The sequence below is a fragment of the Tachyglossus aculeatus genome, chromosome X1, assembly GCF_015852505.1.
Source record: "Tachyglossus aculeatus isolate mTacAcu1 chromosome X1, mTacAcu1.pri, whole genome shotgun sequence".
Lineage (NCBI taxonomy): Eukaryota > Metazoa > Chordata > Mammalia > Monotremata > Tachyglossidae > Tachyglossus > Tachyglossus aculeatus.
Window position 1 is genome coordinate 132,316,357 of NC_052101.1, and position 18,949 is coordinate 132,335,305.

Consider the following 18,949-nt stretch of genomic DNA (forward strand, 5'->3'; position numbering starts at 1 on the left):
ACCCCGGCGCTTATAACAGTGCTTGGCACACGGTAAACTCTTAACAAGTACCATAATTATTAATCCCCATTTTACAGATGGGGTAACTGAGGCACTGTCACCTGTCATCCGGGGATGGGTTCGTTCAGTAATCGGTGAGGAGAGAGAAAAAGAGAGAGAGAGAGACAGAGACTGGGGATGGAAAGCCTGAGTTTTATATAAAATTTATTCCGTGAGGCGATTTGTATTATTTAGTTGTTTAGGCGCAATGGATTGAGCTTCCCTTTCGGGAGGAATGCAATCAATTAGCAATAGTCGAGCTTCCCTAATGGGAGGAACACAACCTTACGTTAATCGCGCGTGGGTGAGGTGGCTAGCTCTCACCCATGTGCACTTCCCACTCGGGACGAATCCACTTACTTTCCCACACGGGACGAATCCATTCCATTATCCGCGCACGTGGTGGGCGGCTAGCTCTCACCATGCGCCCTCCCTACATGGGAGGAATCCACTCACGATCCCCTTGCGCAGCAGGGCACCTGGGTGCCACGAGACACTCCCCCGTCGCGTGGCCCTTGCCTCAGTGTGTTGTTTCTGGTTGCAGAGCGGGCGTCTGGCCTTCAGGGCAGAGAGAAACACATGGGAAGGGCTTAATTGGGGAAGACCTCTTGGAGGAGATGCGATCTTAATAAGGTTTTGAAGGCAGGGAGAGTGATAGTCTGGCGTATATGAAAGGGGAGGGAGCTCCATGCCAGACAGAGGATGCAAGAAAGGGAGTGGCAGCGAGATAGACGAGATTGGGGCTAAGTGGGTAAGCGCACGCTGGCCTGGGTACCAACTCACTTGTATCGCATTTTAGGAGAGCAGCATCTCGCCTTATGCCGTCGAGTCGTTTCCGACCCTTAGCCACTCCACGGTCACCTCCATCTGCAATCGTTCTGGTCGAGTTTTCTTGGTGAAAATACGGAAGTGGTTTACCATTGCCTTCTTCATTCTTCCGCTCAGTCAGCTTGAATCCCCGCCCTTGCCTCTCCCCCACGCTGCCGCTGCCCAGCACGGGTGAGTTTTGACTTGGAGCAGATTGCCTTCCGCTCTCTAGCCCCTGGCCAAACTAGGAATGGAAAGGGCCTGCCTCCGATCGACTCCCCTTCCCGTAGCCGAGACTGGAAACTCTCCAGGTGCCATCCTGAGAGGGGGTGGAAAGCAGCATGGCCTAGTGGAAAGAGCCCGGGCCTGGTACTGAATACCCCCAGTTAAGTCCCACCCGCCCCCTCGGAATTCACGGTCTACCAGGAGAGACGGACACAGAATAATTTACTGATAGAAAAAGAGTAAGGAAAATGGATATGGGGATGAGCTCATTTTGGGGCAGGGAACATGTCTACCGACTCTGTTATGTGGTGCTCTCCCAAGTGCTTAGTACATTGCACTGCACATAGGGATTACTCAATAAATACGATTGGTTGATTAAGTAGTGGAGTTTTGTGTTTTGATATAAATATACTTAACACTGATTTGTTGTTGTTACCATCATCATCATCATCAATTGTATTTATTGAGCGCTTACTGTGTGCAGAGCACTGTACTAAGTGCTTGGGAAGTCCAAGTTGGCAACACATAGAGACAGTCCCTACCCAACAGTGGGCTCACAGTCTAAAAGGGGGAGACAGAGAACAAAACCAAACATATTAACAAAATGAAGTAAATAGAATAGATATGTACAAGTAAAACAAACAAATAAATAGAGTAATAAATATGTACAAACATATGTACATATATACAGGTGCTGTGGGGAAGGGAAGGGTGCCAGTGTGAGCTCAGAAGCCCCCCTGGGTTTGGTCATGGGTTCGAATCCCGGCACGGCCACATGTCTGCTGTGTGACCTTGGGCAAGTCACTTGACCTCTGAGCCTCAGTCACCTCCTCTGTAAAACGGGGATTAAGACTGTGGACCCCGCATGGGACAACCTGATCACTTTGTATCCCCCCCACCAGCGTTTAGAACAGTGCTTTGCGCATAGTAAGCGCTTAACAAATGCCAACATTATTATTATTATTTGAGGATTGGACCCCCCAAAGTGCTCATTGGCAGGGCGCTTCCCCCTTTTAGACTGTGAGCCCACTGTTGGGTAGGGACTGTCTCTATATGTTGCCAATTTGTACTTCCCAAGCGCTTAGTACAGTGCTCTGCACATAGCAAGCACTCAATAAATACGATTGATGATGATGATGTAACCCCTGGGGCCGGGCTGCAGGGCATTCGGCAGCTCGGCGGGTTTCTGGAGGCCGGGCTGGGCCGCCCCGGGCAAACGATTCCTGAGGGGGGCTTGCTCCGGTCGGTGAGGGGAGGGGGCCTGCAGACGGCGGCTTCTTCGACCCGTTGGCGTGGGCTGGTGGGGAGACAGGAGCAAGCACGACAGTGAAGTGCGGCACCGACAAGGAGGCCGCCCCGGGCACGGTGATCGGCACCCTGGGCGGAGGCGGGACGGGCGGCTGACGGTCAGGGAAGGTGGTGGCGGGGCCTCCCAGTTGGTGCACGTGGAGCTGGAGGTGCGGGACATCAACGACCACCCGCTCCGCTTCCCGCGGGCGCAGTTGGCAGCGGTGGAGGTGTCGGAGAGCTTGGCGGTGGGCACCCGCGTCCCGCTGGAGGTGCAGGCGCCGGACGAGGACGTGGGCACCAATGCCTACAGCCTGGAGCTGGTGGCCCTGGACGGGGGTAGCCCCCTGCGCTCCGCCTCGGCCTCCCTCAGCGTCCGCGTGCTGGACGCCAACGACCACAGCCCGGCCTTCGCGGGCTCCCTGCTGCTCGCCCTGGACGCGGCCGACCCGGACGAGGGCCCCAACGGCGACGTGGAGTTCGGCTGCGGCCTGGACCCGCGCTCGGGCCTCCTCACGCTGGCGGCCTCACGTTGTTGTCAAATGCTGTCAAGTCATGTCCGACCCGTAGCGACGCCATGGACGCGTCTCTCCCCGAAGGCCCCACCTCCATCTGCAATCGTTCTGGTAGTGGATCCAGAGAGTTTTCTTGGTAAAAATCCGGAAGCGGTTTACCATTGCCTCCTTCCAAGCGGTAAACCTGAGTCTCCGCCCTCGACTCTCTCCCATGCCGCTGCTGCCTGGCACAGGGGAGTCTTGCCTTGTAGCAGATGGCCTTCCACTCGCTAACTGCTAGCCAAGCTAGGAATGGAACGGTTAGGCCTCTGCTTGACTCTCCCTCCCATAGTCGAGACTGGTAGAGTACCAGAAATTCTCCAGGTGTGACCCTGAGAGGTGACTTAACATATATATATATATATATATATATATACACGTTATATATATGGTTATATATATGGTTGATTGATTAATTGCAATCCCCAACCCTAACTTTATTTCCTGACTTTATCTCCTCCTAGATTCTTAAGGAAATGATAATGTTCCCTGCACCTAGCACCGCCACTTGCCTGTTGTGTGCCCATGGCCAAGTCACTTCACTTCTTTGTGCCTTAGTTACCTCACCTGTAAAATGGGGACTTCGAGTGTGAGCCCATTGTGGGACATGGACTGTGCCCAACTTGATTTGCTTATATCCACCCCAGCACTTAGTACAGTGCCTGGCACATAGTAAGCGCTTAACAAATACCATTATTAGTATCATTATTAGTATTAAATCCCCCCTCTAGACTGTAAGCCTTGGGCCGGGCTTGTCTCTCTCTGTTGCTGTGTTCTGCTTCCCAAGCGCTTAGTACAGTGCCCTGCACACAGAAAGTGCTCAATAAATACAATTGAATGAATGAGAGACAGACATTAATAGAACCGGCAGGACGATCAGGGCCTGATGTTGGCAGTTGACGTTTGTAATTATTCATGAAATCAAATGCAGCATTAAGGAGTCCCATTCCTAACGTTTCTCCCAGGGTATGCCCAAGTCCTTGTGTGACACCGAGGGAGGTGACTCTGGATAAATGTTGCGATGAGAAGAGAGTTCTAAAATCCATAGCTATTTTAGAAATCATACACGAATTAGCCACAACATGCATTATCTGTTTGAGAAGAGCCAACTGCTATTTTGGCGCTTATTCCTTGACCTCGGGGATCCTGCCTGCCGACTCTCTTGTACTCTCTAAAGTGCTCACTATAGTGCTCTGCCCACCATAGACTGTTTCCTTGTTTTGAGGTCCTTCTCCCACCTTTTAGACTGTGAGCCCATTGTGGGCAGGGTTTGTCTCTCTTTGTTGCTGAACTGTACTTCCCAAGCGCTTAGAACAGTGCTCTGCACACAGTAAGTGCTTAATAAATATGACTGAATGAATGAAGGAATCGGATCTACTTACTCCTATTGTACGCTCAGTCAATCGATCACATTTATTGAGCACTTACTGTGCGCACAGTACTGTACTGAGTGCTTGAAAGTGGACAACAGAACAATATAACAGAGTTAGTAGACACATTCTCTCTTCTATTTATTTTATTTTGTTAATATGTTTGGCTTTGTTCTCTGTCTCCCCCTTCTAGACTGTGAGCCCACTGTTGGGTATATGTTGCCATATATGTTGCCATATATGTTGAGTATATGTTGCCAACTTGTACTTCCCAAGCACTTAGTACAGTGCTCTGCACACAGTAAGCGCTCAATAAATACAATTGATTGATTGATTGTACCAATGAGCTTACAGTTTCAAGGGGGAGACAAACATTAATATAAATTACAGATATGTAGCCCTTAGTGTGGGGCTCTGCACATGGTGAGTGCTCAATAAATGTTATTTACCGATGGATTGTGTGACGTAGTGGCCATATTTGCATGGGTCAGGACTTATTTTTTTTTGTAGTAGTAATAGTATTTATAGAGCACTTACTATGTACAGAGCTCTGTACTAAGTGCTGGGAAAGAATACACAGATAGGAATGAGACCCAGAACAGGTCCCTCAGGGTGTGCAGAATCAATCAATCCATCATTTGTAATTATTGAGTGCTTACTATATACAAAACACTGTACTAATTGCCTTGGAAAAGGAAAAAAATAAAAGAGTTGGTAGACACGTTCCCTTCCTACAAGAAGCAGCGTGGCTTAGTGGATAGAGCACGGGCCTGACAGTCAGAAGGACCTGGGTTCTAATCCCGGCTCTGCCGCTGGTCTGTGGCGTGACCTTGGGCAAGTCACTTCACTTCTCTGTGCCTCAGTTACCTCATCTGGAAAATGGGAATTAAGACTGTGAGCCCCATGTGGGACAGGGAGTGTGTCCAAACTGTTTAGCTTGTATCTACCCCAGCGCTCAGTACAGTGCCCGGCACATAAGTAAGCACTTAACAAATACCATAAAAAAACAGAGTTTACAGTCTAGAGAGGAAGGAACTTACAGTCTACATATTCATTAGTCAGAATTTAAAAATGCAAAGGGTGAGAGGGGGCTGGTGATGGCACATAAGGAGAGAAAATAAACATTTCTTAGAGGGGAGAACAAACATTTTTCCCTCAAATCTGCATAGGGCAAAGAAGCATTAAGGGCCTGGTGGTTTGGTGTAGTTAGTCCAGCTTCCCAGCATATCGCAGAACCTTGCCATCAGCACACTTACGTGGTTGAGAGGCTGCAAATTTGCACAAAATCGATGACCCTGCCCTGGGGAAGGAGCTGTCAATCAGTGGGACTAAGGAGACAATCAGGAGGCGCTTACCAGGAAGCGGCCTGTTGGTGCAAAAACCTAACATCTCTGGCTTCCGAGCCCTGTCAACCTGACCAGGGCAGTGAAACATTCCAATACCTTCTTGAGGAATAATAAAAATTATTATTATAATTGCGGTATTTGTTAAATGCTTACTCTGTGCCCGGCACTGTACTAAGCACTGGGGCGAATACAAGCAAATCGGGTTAGACACAGACCCTGTCCCACCTGGGGCTCACAGTTTTAATCCCCATTTTATGGATGAGGTAACAGAGGCACAGAGAAATGAAGCGACTTGTCCAAGGTCATGTAGCAGACACATGACTGAGCCGGAATTAGAACCCACGACCTTCTGACTCCTAGGACCATGCTGTACCCACTAGGATTCTAGATTTTCAAAACAGCAGGAAAATATCGTGTTTTCATCCTAACGATGTCAAAGAATAGCTAGTGATCTTGTTGCAGCTGAAGAAAAATAAGTTACAAAAGCCAATTTGGGGGCTAATTAATGCTACCCTAAAGGGAAAATTGGGGCCGTACAGAATTCAAAGCGCACCCTAATAAGACCCGGAATGCCTCGACTATCTAAATGGATTTATCTGGAAGGCAATGCTGCTTCTTTATTTGAATATTGGTTCCTGCCGTTGTTTAGACCTTCGGAAAGCAGCGGTGCTTAGCGAGGCGGACCTGTCTGGATGAGGGTTAAGTCTGGGTGAGGGAGATCAGTTGTACTTGTTGAGTACTTACTCTGTGCAGAGCACTGGTCTCAGTGCCTAGGGAGAGTTCGATATAATAGTTGGTATATATGATTCTTACGCTCGAGGAGCGGACCATCTGGGTGCGGGCGTGGGGGGAGACAGGTGCTAAAATAAATTACACATAGGGGCAGCAACAGAGTCTAAGGAGATAAGGATCTTACCCCCATTTTATGGAGGTGCAGAGAGGTGAAGAGACTTGCCCGACGGCGAGAACCCAGGCTCTGGGCACCAGACCTCTCTGCTCATTCATTCAATCGTATTTATTGAGCGCTTACAATGCGCAGACTCTATTCCTTCGCCAGCTTTCCAAAACTCTCCCCAAGAACAACCTAAGAAAATGGCTTCTTCATCTAGTCTGTGGAAGCCGTGAGCGCCTAAAGAACCGTTTGGCCTATGGTTCCTGCCCCAAATCCCTTTATGCAGCGTGAGCGCTCAAACTTCGTGAAATCAAAAGATCGGTACAGACACGGTCTCACTCCCAAGGGAGTTTTCTTCCTCGACGGGAGAAAGAGATGACATTCTCGGTTCTCGGGTCATTCGGCTGCCCCTTACCACATCCAGCAGCAGGAGGCTTTCGGTACAATCGACGGGCTCCCCGTTCAGTAGTCATTAAGATAAATGCAGATAAATAGAAGCCAAAGAATGATGTCCTTAATTACCTCTGTGTCGACGAATGTGGCCCATTGATTCTGCTGGACTAAGAAGGTCTGAGTAACGGCGGACGGAAAGGAGCAGCAGAGTGGCCTATTGTCAAGAGCACGGGCTTTGGGAGTTAGAGGGCATGGGTTCCAATCCCGGCTCTGCCGCCTGTCTCCTCCGTGACCATGGGCAAATCACCTCACTTCTCCATACCTCAGTTACCTCATCTGGACAATGGGAATTAAGACTGTGAGCCCCACGTGGGAACACTGATGACCTTGTATCTATCCCAGTGCTTAGAACAGCGCTTGACGCATGGTAAGCGCTTAACAAATACTATAATAATGATTATTATCATTATCCCCCCCCCCGGCCCCACGCATAAACCAAAGGAGAGCTCTTCATTTTCTGAGACCCAAACCTCAGAGACGATCTGAGTCACTTTCTCGTCAGGGGACGAGGGGTTCCCCATCACCCCAAAAAGCCCCTTTTTCCAGGGAGGCCCGGGGAATGGCTCGTGTCGGATAGATTGTGAGCCCCGTTTGGAGCGGGACGGATGCCTGGTCCGGTAAACCTGGATCTACCCCAGTCTTTAGTCCACATGGAGCGCTCACCATCTGTCCTGAATCAGTGCGGTACTCAATCAACGGCTCGAAGCCATCGGTCCAATGGAGGTGGTTGAAGTCGGCTGGGGCGGGAAACCACTTGAAATGGTTTGATTGGGGACTCTCTTCCCCACTTTCCCTCTCCATCCCCCTACTTTCCTTCCCTCACCCTCACCCTCCTTACCGCCCACTTCCCTTCCCAATTATTTCCTCCTCCCCCACTTCCCTTGCCTGCCACCCTCATCTCTCCGCTCTCCATCAAACTCCATATCTGGCCGGGAGGGAAGGACACAACCAAGGAAAATCCGTCACTTTTCTTTATTTTCCACACGGGATACCGTAAATACAGCAGCCGAAAGGCTAAACCGCTTGTTCACTGATGGTTCTGGCAGGCATTCTGTTGTTCCTGAAGAAGACAGCCGTTAATTCTTCTTTTTCTTGCCTTTCGACGTCTTGGGACCAGCGCGCTGAGTCTTGGTCGTCTTCGCTTTTTTGCCGATTCCCGATTTCGGCTGACCTGCGGGTAAGAAAGCGCCAATGAGATTATCTCGGTCCCTACCCTGACGGCCCGCCTCGATCTCTCCCCATCCCAGTACGGAAACACGAGGACCGAAAGCTTACCGTTTTTTGGCTTGGCTCTCCTCTTATTCTTTTTAATGGTCGGGCGGATCGTCTGCACATCCTCTCGGCGACGATTCTTATTCTTCAGTCTCCTGCTGCGACGGACTGGTGGTGCCATCGCTTTTTTCGGGGCCATAGCTCCTTTCGCTTCCAGTCTCGAGCTCGATCCTTGGTGGAAGGCTAGTAGCTACTAGCCGATAGGGCAGCGACTGGCCTCTTTTATACCCTGTCCCCTGGGCTTGTGGAGGGTGGGGTGGAGGAGGGGCAGGGTCTCCCTGTGACATCACCGTCAGCCTCAGCACCTGTGTGATTCACCGGCTCTTTGTCCTTTTCCCATTCAAACCTTGATCTGAACATCACCATTGTCCTGGGGGGCGGGGGAGGGGGATGTCCGACCAACTCTGCTGTATTGTACGCTCCCAAGCGCTTAGTACAATGCTCAATCAATCAATCAATCAATCATATTTATTGAGTGCTTACTATGTGCAGAGCACTGTACTAAGCGCTTGGGAAGTAGAAATTGGCAACATATACAGTCCCTACCCAACATTGGGCTCAGCACCCGGTACGCGCTCAAAAATACCACTGCTTGTGATCCAAGGGCAGCGGGCCGAAGGGCCACTGAGTAGGGAGCGTAGCTACACACCGCGGCCACTTGATTCATCGATTCATTCGATCGTTTTTATTGAGCTCTTACTGTGTGCAGAGCAAGGTACTAAGCTCTTGGGAGAGTACAGTACTACAATAAAAAGACACATTCCTAGCCCATTAAGAGCTTACAGTCTAGAGGTGAGGAGACGAACATTAATATAAATAAATAAATTACAGTAACATACTTGAGTGATGTGGGGCTGGGAGGGGGATTGAACGAAGGGAGTGAGGGTGACGCCGAAGGGAGTGGGAGAAGGGGAAAGGGGGGCTTAGTCAGAGAAGGCCTCTTGGAGGTTGTGCCTCAGTGAGGCTTTGAGGGTGAAGAGATGAACTGTCTTTTGGATTTGAGGAGGGAGCGCGTTCCAGGCCGGAGGGAGGATGTGGGCGCGGGGTGGGCGGCGAGCTGGGCGAGATGGAGGCGCGGTGAGAAGCTGAGCATTAGAGGAGCGAACTATGGGGGCTGGGTCGTGGTAGGAGAGAAGCGAGGTGAGGTGGGAGGGGGCAAGGTGATGGACTGCTTTAAAGCCAATGGTGAGGAATTTGTGTTTGATGTGGAGGTGGATGGGCAACCACTGGACGTTCTCGAGGATTGAGGAGAAACCTGTCCTGAATGTTTCACTCCCAACCCTCTCAAATCATCGTTTTGGGGGGAGGTGAATGGGGTCGGGGGAGGAGGAGTGCCTGAGGGGACAGGGCGGTCGGTGGGTTTATTGACTGAGATGGGATCGTAAGGAGGGTTTGGGAAGTTCAGTTTCAGACATGTTGGATTCCAGGTGCCGGCGGCTAACCCAGGGGCAGCAGAAAAAAGGGCCACTCATTGGGGCCTCTCGATTCCCTCTCTAATCAGCATTGTTCTGGGGTGTTGGGGTCGGGGTCCTCCTTGCCTTTCCTTAATCAGTTCATGGTATTTGTTGAGTGCTTACTGTGTGCAGAACACTGGATTAAGCGCTTGGGATAGAACAACACGGTGGAGGTTTTATACAAGCCCGTGCTCTTTCCACTAAGCCCCACTGCTTCAAGGGTGAGGCCGGAGCACTGAAGAATGGGGGTTTGACCGCTGACAAAATAGGCGAGGCAACACAGTGCTGGGAGATCCTAGGCCCTTGACGATAGTCGATCGTATTTATTGAGCATCTGCCGTGTGCAGAGCGCTGGACTAAGTGCTTGGGAGACTATAGACGACAGGAATTGGGGTTATTGCAAAGCTGGAGCCAGGGAGTATGAGGGAGGAGGGAGAGGACGAGAACTTGATCTTCGAGGGGGGGTCTTCCTTTCAGTGGAGAAGATGGATAGGTCAGGTGGGTTCGGTACATTCAGTTTTGTTCACACGTCGTTCGCGTCAGGCAACCAAGGGCCACAGGGTGAAGGGCCACTGTGACTTCACACTAGCCGCTCACTGGGGGCTCTTGATTCCCTGCAAGCGTTTCATCGTACAGTGAGCATTGTTGTTTTGGGCGCGCTGGGGCTGAGCCTGGGGAGGGTCAGATTGCTCAAGTGCCCTTTAGTGCCCTTTGTGACTTTGCAACTTGACAGTAAGCAGTACAGTAGAGTAACTGAGTGGGCACAGTTTTGGTAATGGAATTTCTTTTTTTGAGCACTCACTTGGCCCTGGCCTGACCAGGGAATGTCACCGTTTTTTGCCGAACACTGAACTAAGTACTGAGGTGAATACTGTCAATCGATTGTATTTATTCAGCGCTTACTGTGTGCAGAGAACTGTATTAAGCACTTGGGAGAGTACACCACCAGAATAAATAACGGACACATTCCCTTCCCACAGCAAGCTTACAGTCTAGAGGGGGAGGTAGACATTAAGCAGCGTGGCTCAGCGGCAAGAGCCACCAGAAGAGCCACAGTCTTCTAGACTGTGAGCCCGCTGTTGGGTAGGGACCGTCTCTATATGTTGCCAACTTGTACTTCCCAAGCGCTTAGTACAGTGCTCTGCACACAGTAATAATAATAATAATAATAATAATAATAATAATAATAATAATAATAATAATAATAGTATTTGTTAACTGCTTACTATGTGCAAAGCACTGTTGTAAGCACTGGGGATACAAGGTGATCAGATTGTCCCACGTGGGGCTCACAGTCTTAATCCCCATTTTACAGATGAGGGAACTGAGGCACAGAGAAGTTAAGAGACTCCCACGTGGGGCTCACAGTCTTAATCCCCATTTTACAGATGAGGGAACTGAGGCACAGAGAAGTTAAGTGACCTGCCCAAAGTCACACAGCTGACAATTGACGGAGCCGGGATATGAACCCATGACCTCAGACTCCAAAGCCCGGGCTCTTTCCACTGAGCACGCTGCTTCTCTAAGCACTCAGTAAATACGACTGAATGAATGAAGAGCCCGGGTTTGGGAGTCAGAGGTCGTGGGTTCTAATCCCGGCTCCGCCACTTGTCAGTCGTGTGACTTTGGGCAAGTCACTTCACTTTTCTGGGCCTCAGTTCCCTCATCTGTAAAATGGGGGTTAAGGCTGTGAGCCCCACGTGGGGCAACCTGATGACCTTGTATCCCCCCCAGCGCTTAGAACAGTGCTTGGCACATAGCGCTTAACAAATACCATCGCTATTATTAATAAAAATGAATAAATTGCCCATATGTACATAAGTACTGTGGGGCTGCGGGAGGGGGTGAATAAAGGGAGCAAGTCAGGGGGATGCAGACGGGAGTGGGAAAAGAGGAAGTGAGGGCTTAGTTAGGGATGGCCTCCTGGAGGAGGTGTGCCTTCAATAAGGCTTTGAAGGTGGGAAGAGTCATTGCCTGTCGGATATGAAGAGGGAGGGTATTCCGGGTCAGAAGCTGGATATGGGAGAGAAGTTGGGGGTGAGATAGATGAGCTGGAGGGACAGTGAGAAGGTTAGAATTAGAGGAGCGAAGTGTGCGGGCTGGGCTGGAGGAGGGGAGCAGCGAGGTGATTGACGGATTTGAAGCCAATGGTGAGGAGCTTCTGTCTGATGTGGAGGTGGATGGGCAACGACTGGAGCTTCTCAAGGAGTGGGGAAGCTTGGACTGAACGTTTCTGTCGAAAAAAAATCATTCACGAAATAAGTGAACTCAGACATGACCCCTGTTCGGCATTCCTGCTGATGGGGGACAGACATTTAGAGAAGTGAAAAGAATTACAGATGAGGAACAGACAGTAAGGGCCTTTAGAAAGCGCGTACCGAAAACACAAAAAGTGAGGGATAAGAAGAAATAAAGAATCCTCGAGGCAGGGGGAGGTGGGTCAATCAATCAATCAATCAATCGTATTTAGTGAGCGCTTACTGTGTGCAGAGCACTGTACTAAGCGCTTGGGAAGTCCAAGTTGGCAACATCTAGAGACAGTCCCTACCCAACAGTGGGCTCACAGTCTAAAAGGGGGAGACAGAGAACAAAACCAAACATACGTACATACGTCGGAGTGAGGAGTGACATGACAAGAGTTTGGAGCCATGGTGAGGGGAGAAGTGGCGGCGACGGGGTGGGGAAGGGAAGGGGAATCTGGGAAAAGTTGTGGAGGGAGAATGGATGGGATTTCATAGTAGATTGAATGTGGGTGTTGAAAAACGGTGATAAGAAGGGCTAGGAAAAGAAGGAAGGTGGAAGGGGAAAAGGGCGGGAGAACTGAGGGGAGGTGGGAGGGCAAGAGAAAGAGGCAACGTGGCCCAGCGGATAGAGCACCAGCCTGGGAATCAGAAGGACCTGAGTAGGAGTGTGGCTCAGTGGCAAGAGCCCGGGCTCTGGAGTCAGAGGTCATGGGTTCAAATCCCTGCTCCGCCAGTTGTCAGCTGTGTGACTTCGGGCAAGTCACTTCACTTCTCTGGGCCTCAGTTCCCTCATCTGGAAAACGAGAATGAAGACTGTGAGCCCCCCGTGGGACAACCTGATCGCCTTGTAACCTCCCCAGCGCTTGGAACAGTGCTTTGCACATAGTAAATGCTTAATAAATGCCATTATTATTATTATTAATCCTGGCCCTGCCACTTGTCTGCTGTGTGACCCTGGGCAAGTCACTTCACTGTACCACATCTGTAAAATGGGGATTAAGACTGTGAGCCCCGCTGTGGGACATGGACTGTGTCCAATCTGATTACCTAGTATCTACCCCAGCATTTTGAACAGTAAGTGCCTAACAAACACCGTTAAAAAAAGAAAAAGAAAGGAAGGTAGAGGGAGGTAGGGTAGGAGAGGGAATGGAAGGTGGCTTTAAAGTACTCCATCACCTTGCCCCCTCCTACCTCACCTCGCTTTTTTCCTTCTACAACCCAGCGTACACACTTTGCTCCTCTAGTGCTAATCTTCATTCTGTGCCTTGATCTTGCCTGTCTCGCTGACGAACCCTGGCCCACGTCCTGCCTCTGGCCTGGAATTCCCTCCCTCCTCAAATCCACCAGATAATCACTCTCCCCCCATTTCAAAGCCTTATTGAAGGCACAGCTCCTCGAAGAGGCCTTCCCAGACTAAGCCCCCCCTTTTCCTCATCTCCCATTCCCTTCTGCATCACCCTAACTTGCTCCCTTTGCTCTTCCCCACTCCCAGCCCCACAGCACTTATGTACAGATCTGCAATTGTATTTATTTGTATTGATGTCTGTCGCCTCTCCCCTAGACTGTAAACTCGGCGGGCAGGGAATGACATTTGTATTGTACTTTCCAAAGCGCTCAGTACAGTGTTCGGCACACAGTGAGCACTCAGTAAATATGATTGAATGAACTGAATGAGTGAAGGGTAGGAAGGGGAAGGAAGGGAAGGGAGAACCAAGGGGAGGACAAGGGAAGAGAAAGGGGGAAGAAAAGGAGGTAGGAGAAGGGGGAAACTTTGGGGAGAACTGAGAGGAGGGGGGAGGAAAAAGGAAGGAAGAATATCAGAGTGGAAGGAAGGGAAGGGGGAAAGTGAAAGGAAGGAAGGGGAATGGAAATAAAGGGAAGATTTGATTCCATTGCGCTTAGAACAGTGCTTTGCACATAGTAAGCGCTTAATAAATGCCATCATTATTATTAAGGGAAGGAAGGTAGAAGAAGGGGAGAACTGAGGAGAGGGAGGGAGAGAGGGTAAGAGAGCAAATGGAAGGGAAGGGAAGGAATGGAAGCTTAGTACAGTGCTCGGCACATAGTAGGATCTCAATAAATGCCATTAATAATAATAATAATGATGGCATTTATTAAGTGCTTACTATGTGCCAAGCACTGTTCTAAGCACTGGGGAGGTTCCAGGCTGATCAGGTTGTCCCACGGGGGGGCTCACAGTCTTAATCCCCATTTTACAGATGAGGTCAGAGGCCCAGGGAAGCGCAGTAACTTGCCCAAAGTCGCACGGCTGACAATTGGCGGAGCCGGGATTTGAACCCATGGCCTCTGGCTCCAAAGCCCGGGCTCTTTCCACTGAGCCACGCTACTTCTCATTGATTGATTGATTGATTGGGAGGGCAAGGGAGAGACTGATCACTGAGAGCCCAGCCAGGGGGCACCTATTGTGCATGGAGTGCTGTAGCTCTACTAGATGCCACCCTGGGCACTTAATGTATGTGGACTGCTGCTAATCACCTTTCATGCCCATCACCTGCAATCCCTCTGCCTCTCCTTTCTCCTTTCTTCCCCGGGTGCTCCAAATGGAAAAAAAAAAGCACTACCTCTTTAAGGCCCCAGAAGCTTCTGGAAGCTCCCTTGCCCTATATAAGACTCTGGGAGAAGGGATGTTCTGGTTCAGTCTGCTGTGGGAAAGGGACAAAGTGTGGTCTTCTGGGGCCTGGTGAGTCCGGGTTGTGGCTGCTAATGTTGGCCCACCCATTTCTTCTTACTTTTCTGTGCTAGATATGACTCACGCCAATTGTTTTGACGATGGAAATGATGATAATTGGGGAAGCGTTGCCGTTGACAATTCAGAAGTGATTTGGGCACCATGGATGACTTGTACATCACTTGGGCTGGATGAGAGAGGGCTGATTTTGATGTCTGCTTTTTGATTGAATTCTCTTGTGGTTATATGGGGGGCTGGGGAGGGGATGCAGCGGGGGTTACTGTGCTGCTATTGCTAATGCTGCCATGTTTTTGAAATGGGTGGTCTTGGGGCGGGGGGGCACGCGGAGGAGGGTTGGAATTGGTGGGTCTTAAACGTGAGGAGGATTATTCTTGACAATGCTCATTGCCGGCCCAAGAGGGTAGGGTGGGGAAGACAAGAAGCGTTGTAATCAAGAGCGCATGGGGTGTGTCATCTTGGAGGTGCTGTGTGTGGGGTGGGGGGGGTGAGGTGTGTGTGTGTTTCATATGTAAAGTTTCAGACAACACTAAATCCCAGAAGAAAACAGAGCATCAACTGTCAAACAAAAGGCATCCTACCATATTGCGATCAGGAAGGGAAGATGGCTGGGAGACCTTTTTTTGTAAGAATGGAGTGACAAGGATGAACCCCCACCCCGCCCCCCCAAAAAAAATACCACCAGGAGCAACAACCATAACAGCACAACAAGCAGTGCATGTGTGGGCTTGGAGAGGTCCTTTTGACTGTTTATTGTTATACTGTACTTTCCCAATCACTTAGTACAGTGCTCTGTACACAGTAAGCGCTTAATGAATACGATTGAATGAATGACTCTATCAGTTCCTCACCCATGTGTTGATTTCACTGTGAAATATGACCATCGTATGCGCGCTTAATTATCAGTCACGCTAACCTTTGTCTTGGGTTTGTCTTTTAGACTGTGAGCCCACTGTTGAGTAGGGACTGTCTCTATATGTTGCTAACTTGTACTTCCCAAGTGCTTAGTACAGTGCTCTGCACACAGTAAGCGCTCAATAAATACGATTGATTGATTGATTGATTGATTGCCACGCTGTAAGCCCTTTGAAGGCAGGTGTCCTGTTTCTTAATGTTGTTTTACCCCAAGGTGATATACAGCAATGGGTGAGGACACAGGTGACTCAAAGGTGGATAGAGTTGGAACCTGGGGCAGACACTCTTTTTTCCCCTTCTAGACTGTGAGCCCATTGTGGGCAGAGACTGTCTCTCTTTTGCTGAATTGTACTTTCCAAGCCCTTAGAACAGTGCTCTGCACACAGTAAGTGTTTAATAAATAGGACTGAATGAATGAAAAGTTAGAGAAAGAGCATGGCTTAGTGGAAAGAGCGCAGGTTTGGGAATCAGAGGCCATGGGTTCTAATTCTGGCTTCACCACTTGTCAGCTGTGTGACTTTGGGCAAGTCACTTAACTTCTCTGTGTGAGGATTAAGACTGTGAGCCCCACGTGGGGCAACCTGATTACCTTGTATCTATCCCGGTGCTTAGAAGTGCTTGACACATAGTAAGCGCTTAACAAATGCCATTATTATTTATTATTATTATTTTTAAGGAATGGAAGCAGGGAAAGGCAAGGGAGAACCAAGGGGAGGGGAAAGGAATAAAGAGTAGGAGAGAGGAAGGGAGGGGGAGGTAAGGGAGAATGGATGGGAGTGGAATGAAGGGTAAGAGGGTGGAAGGAAGGGGAAGAGAGGAGGAGGCGGGAGGAGAGGGGAAAAGGGAAAACGGGAGGGAAGTATTGTAGAGGGGGAGGAATAGAATGCTGCTCTCCTTCCTACATAGACTGGGAGCCTGTGTGGGCAGGGATTGTCTCTTTGTTGCTGAATTGTACTTCCTAAGCGCTTAGTACAGTGCTCTGCACACAGTAAGTGCTCAATAAATACAATTGATTGATTAGTACAGGGCTCTGCACACAGTAAGCACTCAAATATGATTGAGTGAATCAATCAATCAATCGTATTGATTGAATCATCATCAATCGAATTTATTGAGCGCTTACTGTGTGCACAGCACTGTACTAAGCGCTTGGGAAGTACAAGTTGGCAACATATAGAGACAGTCCCTACCCACCAGTGGGCTCACAGTCTTAAAGGAACGAATATAAAATAAATAAACAAATAAAGGATTGAATGTGGAGCAGGGACAGGGTCTGACCTGATTAACTTGTATCTACCCCAGCACTTAGTACCGTGGCACATAGTAAGCTCTTAACAAATACAGTGATAAGAGTAATAATAATAAAAGGAGAGGGGAACGGAAGGGAGAGGAGGAGAAAGGACGGTGAAATGTGGTTTAGGAAAAGAGCCAGGATCTGGAGGCGAGCAGCAGATAGAAGCTTTTAGATTTTGAACCCCAAGAGGGACAACGATTGTATTTAATGCCCACCTGTGTCTTCCCTCCCAGTGGTTAGTAGAGTGCTCAGCACACATTAAGCATTTAATAAATGCCTCTTCCTCCCTTCAAAGCCCTACTGAGAGCTCACCTCCTCCAAGAGGCCTTCCCGGACTGAGCCCCCTCCTTCCTCTCCACCTCCTTCCCCTCCCCACAGCACCTGTATATATGTATATATGGCTGTACGTATTTATTACTCTATTTTATCTGTACATATCTATTCTATTTTTATTTTGTTAATATGTTTTGTTTTGTTCTCTGTGTCCCCCTTCTAGACTGTGAGCCCACTGTTGGGTAGGGACCGTCTCTATATTGTACTTCCCAAGCGCTTAGTACAGTGCTCTGCACACAGTAAGTGCTCGATAAATACGACTGAATGAATAGTGTTATGACTAGAAGTGGATGTCAGGGACGGCCTGTAGTAAGAAGAATAATTATGGTATTTAAATGCTTACTATGTGCCAAGCACTGGGGTAGATACAGGGTAATCAGGTTGGACCCAGCCCCTGTCCCACATGAAGCTCCCACTCTCAATCCCCCTATTACAGAAGAGGGAACCGAGGCACCGAGAAGTGACTTGGCCAAGGTCACACAGGGGACAAGCGGCGGATCCCGGGGTTAGACCCCGTGACCTCTGATTCCCAAGCCTGTGTTGCCACGAGGCCATGCTGCTTCCCCAGCATAGGAGGGGAATTTTTGAGGAAGACGGAAAATGAAAGGGGAGAGCAGGAGGGAGGGCAGAGTCAACAGACACCCACTTGAGCGTCACTATGTTGGGGACACCGGCCCCTCGCACCCCTCTCCCCCTACCCCACTGCCATCGAAAGGTTGCCTCATCCCGTCCTTACTGGCCGTGAGTTTTCTCAGCGGGAGTTTGGAACAAGTTCCCTAACCCACAAGAACAACATTGTCAGGGCAACACAAGTAGACCTCAGAGACTGAGAAAGCGGAACAGGCAGCAGGCCATCGCCCCATCCATCTAAAACCTATAACTTTTCATATAGGATGCATAGAATACATTCATATTCCTAATAAAGTAAATTCTGGTTCTCAGTTTTCCACCTCCCCACAGACAAAACAAATGGAGAGCCATTCAAATTAAACTCCACTCAAGTCATCGCCAAGCCAACTGCAGCGGTCATGAAAACGGTCTCGTTTGATTCTGGGCGATAAAGATCCTTTCAGGAGGTGCAGAGGATGGTGGGAATATCCCTGGCTGCATATCAGGGATCATCTGGAACAGAAAAAAAAGCCTTTCCGGGCTATTGATTCCGGCAGGTATTTGGCACTGGAGGATTTGGCTTTTTATTTGAGGTGCCATTCTTCATTGGGGTTTTATTGGGAGGCAGAAACCACTTGGTAGACCAGCAGCGAAACAGAGGGAAGAACGTGGTACTTCTTTCGATTGGTTTTTCTTCCTTCTTTCCCTTTCTGGCTCCTAAATGCAGACCGCTCTCCTCCGGAGAAGCGTCTTCCCTTATCTTTGTTTCGACTGATTCGAGGATCTCAGCACAGGTATTCTTTGTTTTCCAGCTGCAGTGCGTTCTTCTAGTAAATGATCATTATTAATAGAAAAGTGCAAGAAAATACAATACTCCTGATAAGCAGCAATGGGGTAAAATCGTCCAGTACGGAATATTAGCTGAAATAGTGCCTTTGGGGTGTTTGTGAAAAAGCTGATTAAAATGATAACCGCTCTGTATAGGAATGTGCTTGATTACTCTCTTTGGAAGTTTCCTAAGTTTCCTTAGATGTAGAAATAAGAGGCTAGTAGAGCCATCAGTAGGGAACATTCCTAAATCCACAATTCTATTTCACCGGTGGAATTCCGCTGTGCTTTCCCTCAAGTCGAGCCTGTCTGCTCAATAAT

General features: G+C 49.2%; 1 non-coding gene across 1 annotated transcript; it reads right to left on the minus strand.

Annotated features, from left to right (window-relative positions):
* Positions 1-3,116: 3,116 nt before the first annotated feature.
* On the minus strand, positions 3,117-3,254 carry LOC119920526. The gene has a single exon (XR_005448267.1). It is a non-coding gene; the product is annotated as a small nucleolar RNA SNORA7 (small nucleolar RNA).
* Between the last annotated feature and the right edge of the window lie 15,695 nt (positions 3,255-18,949).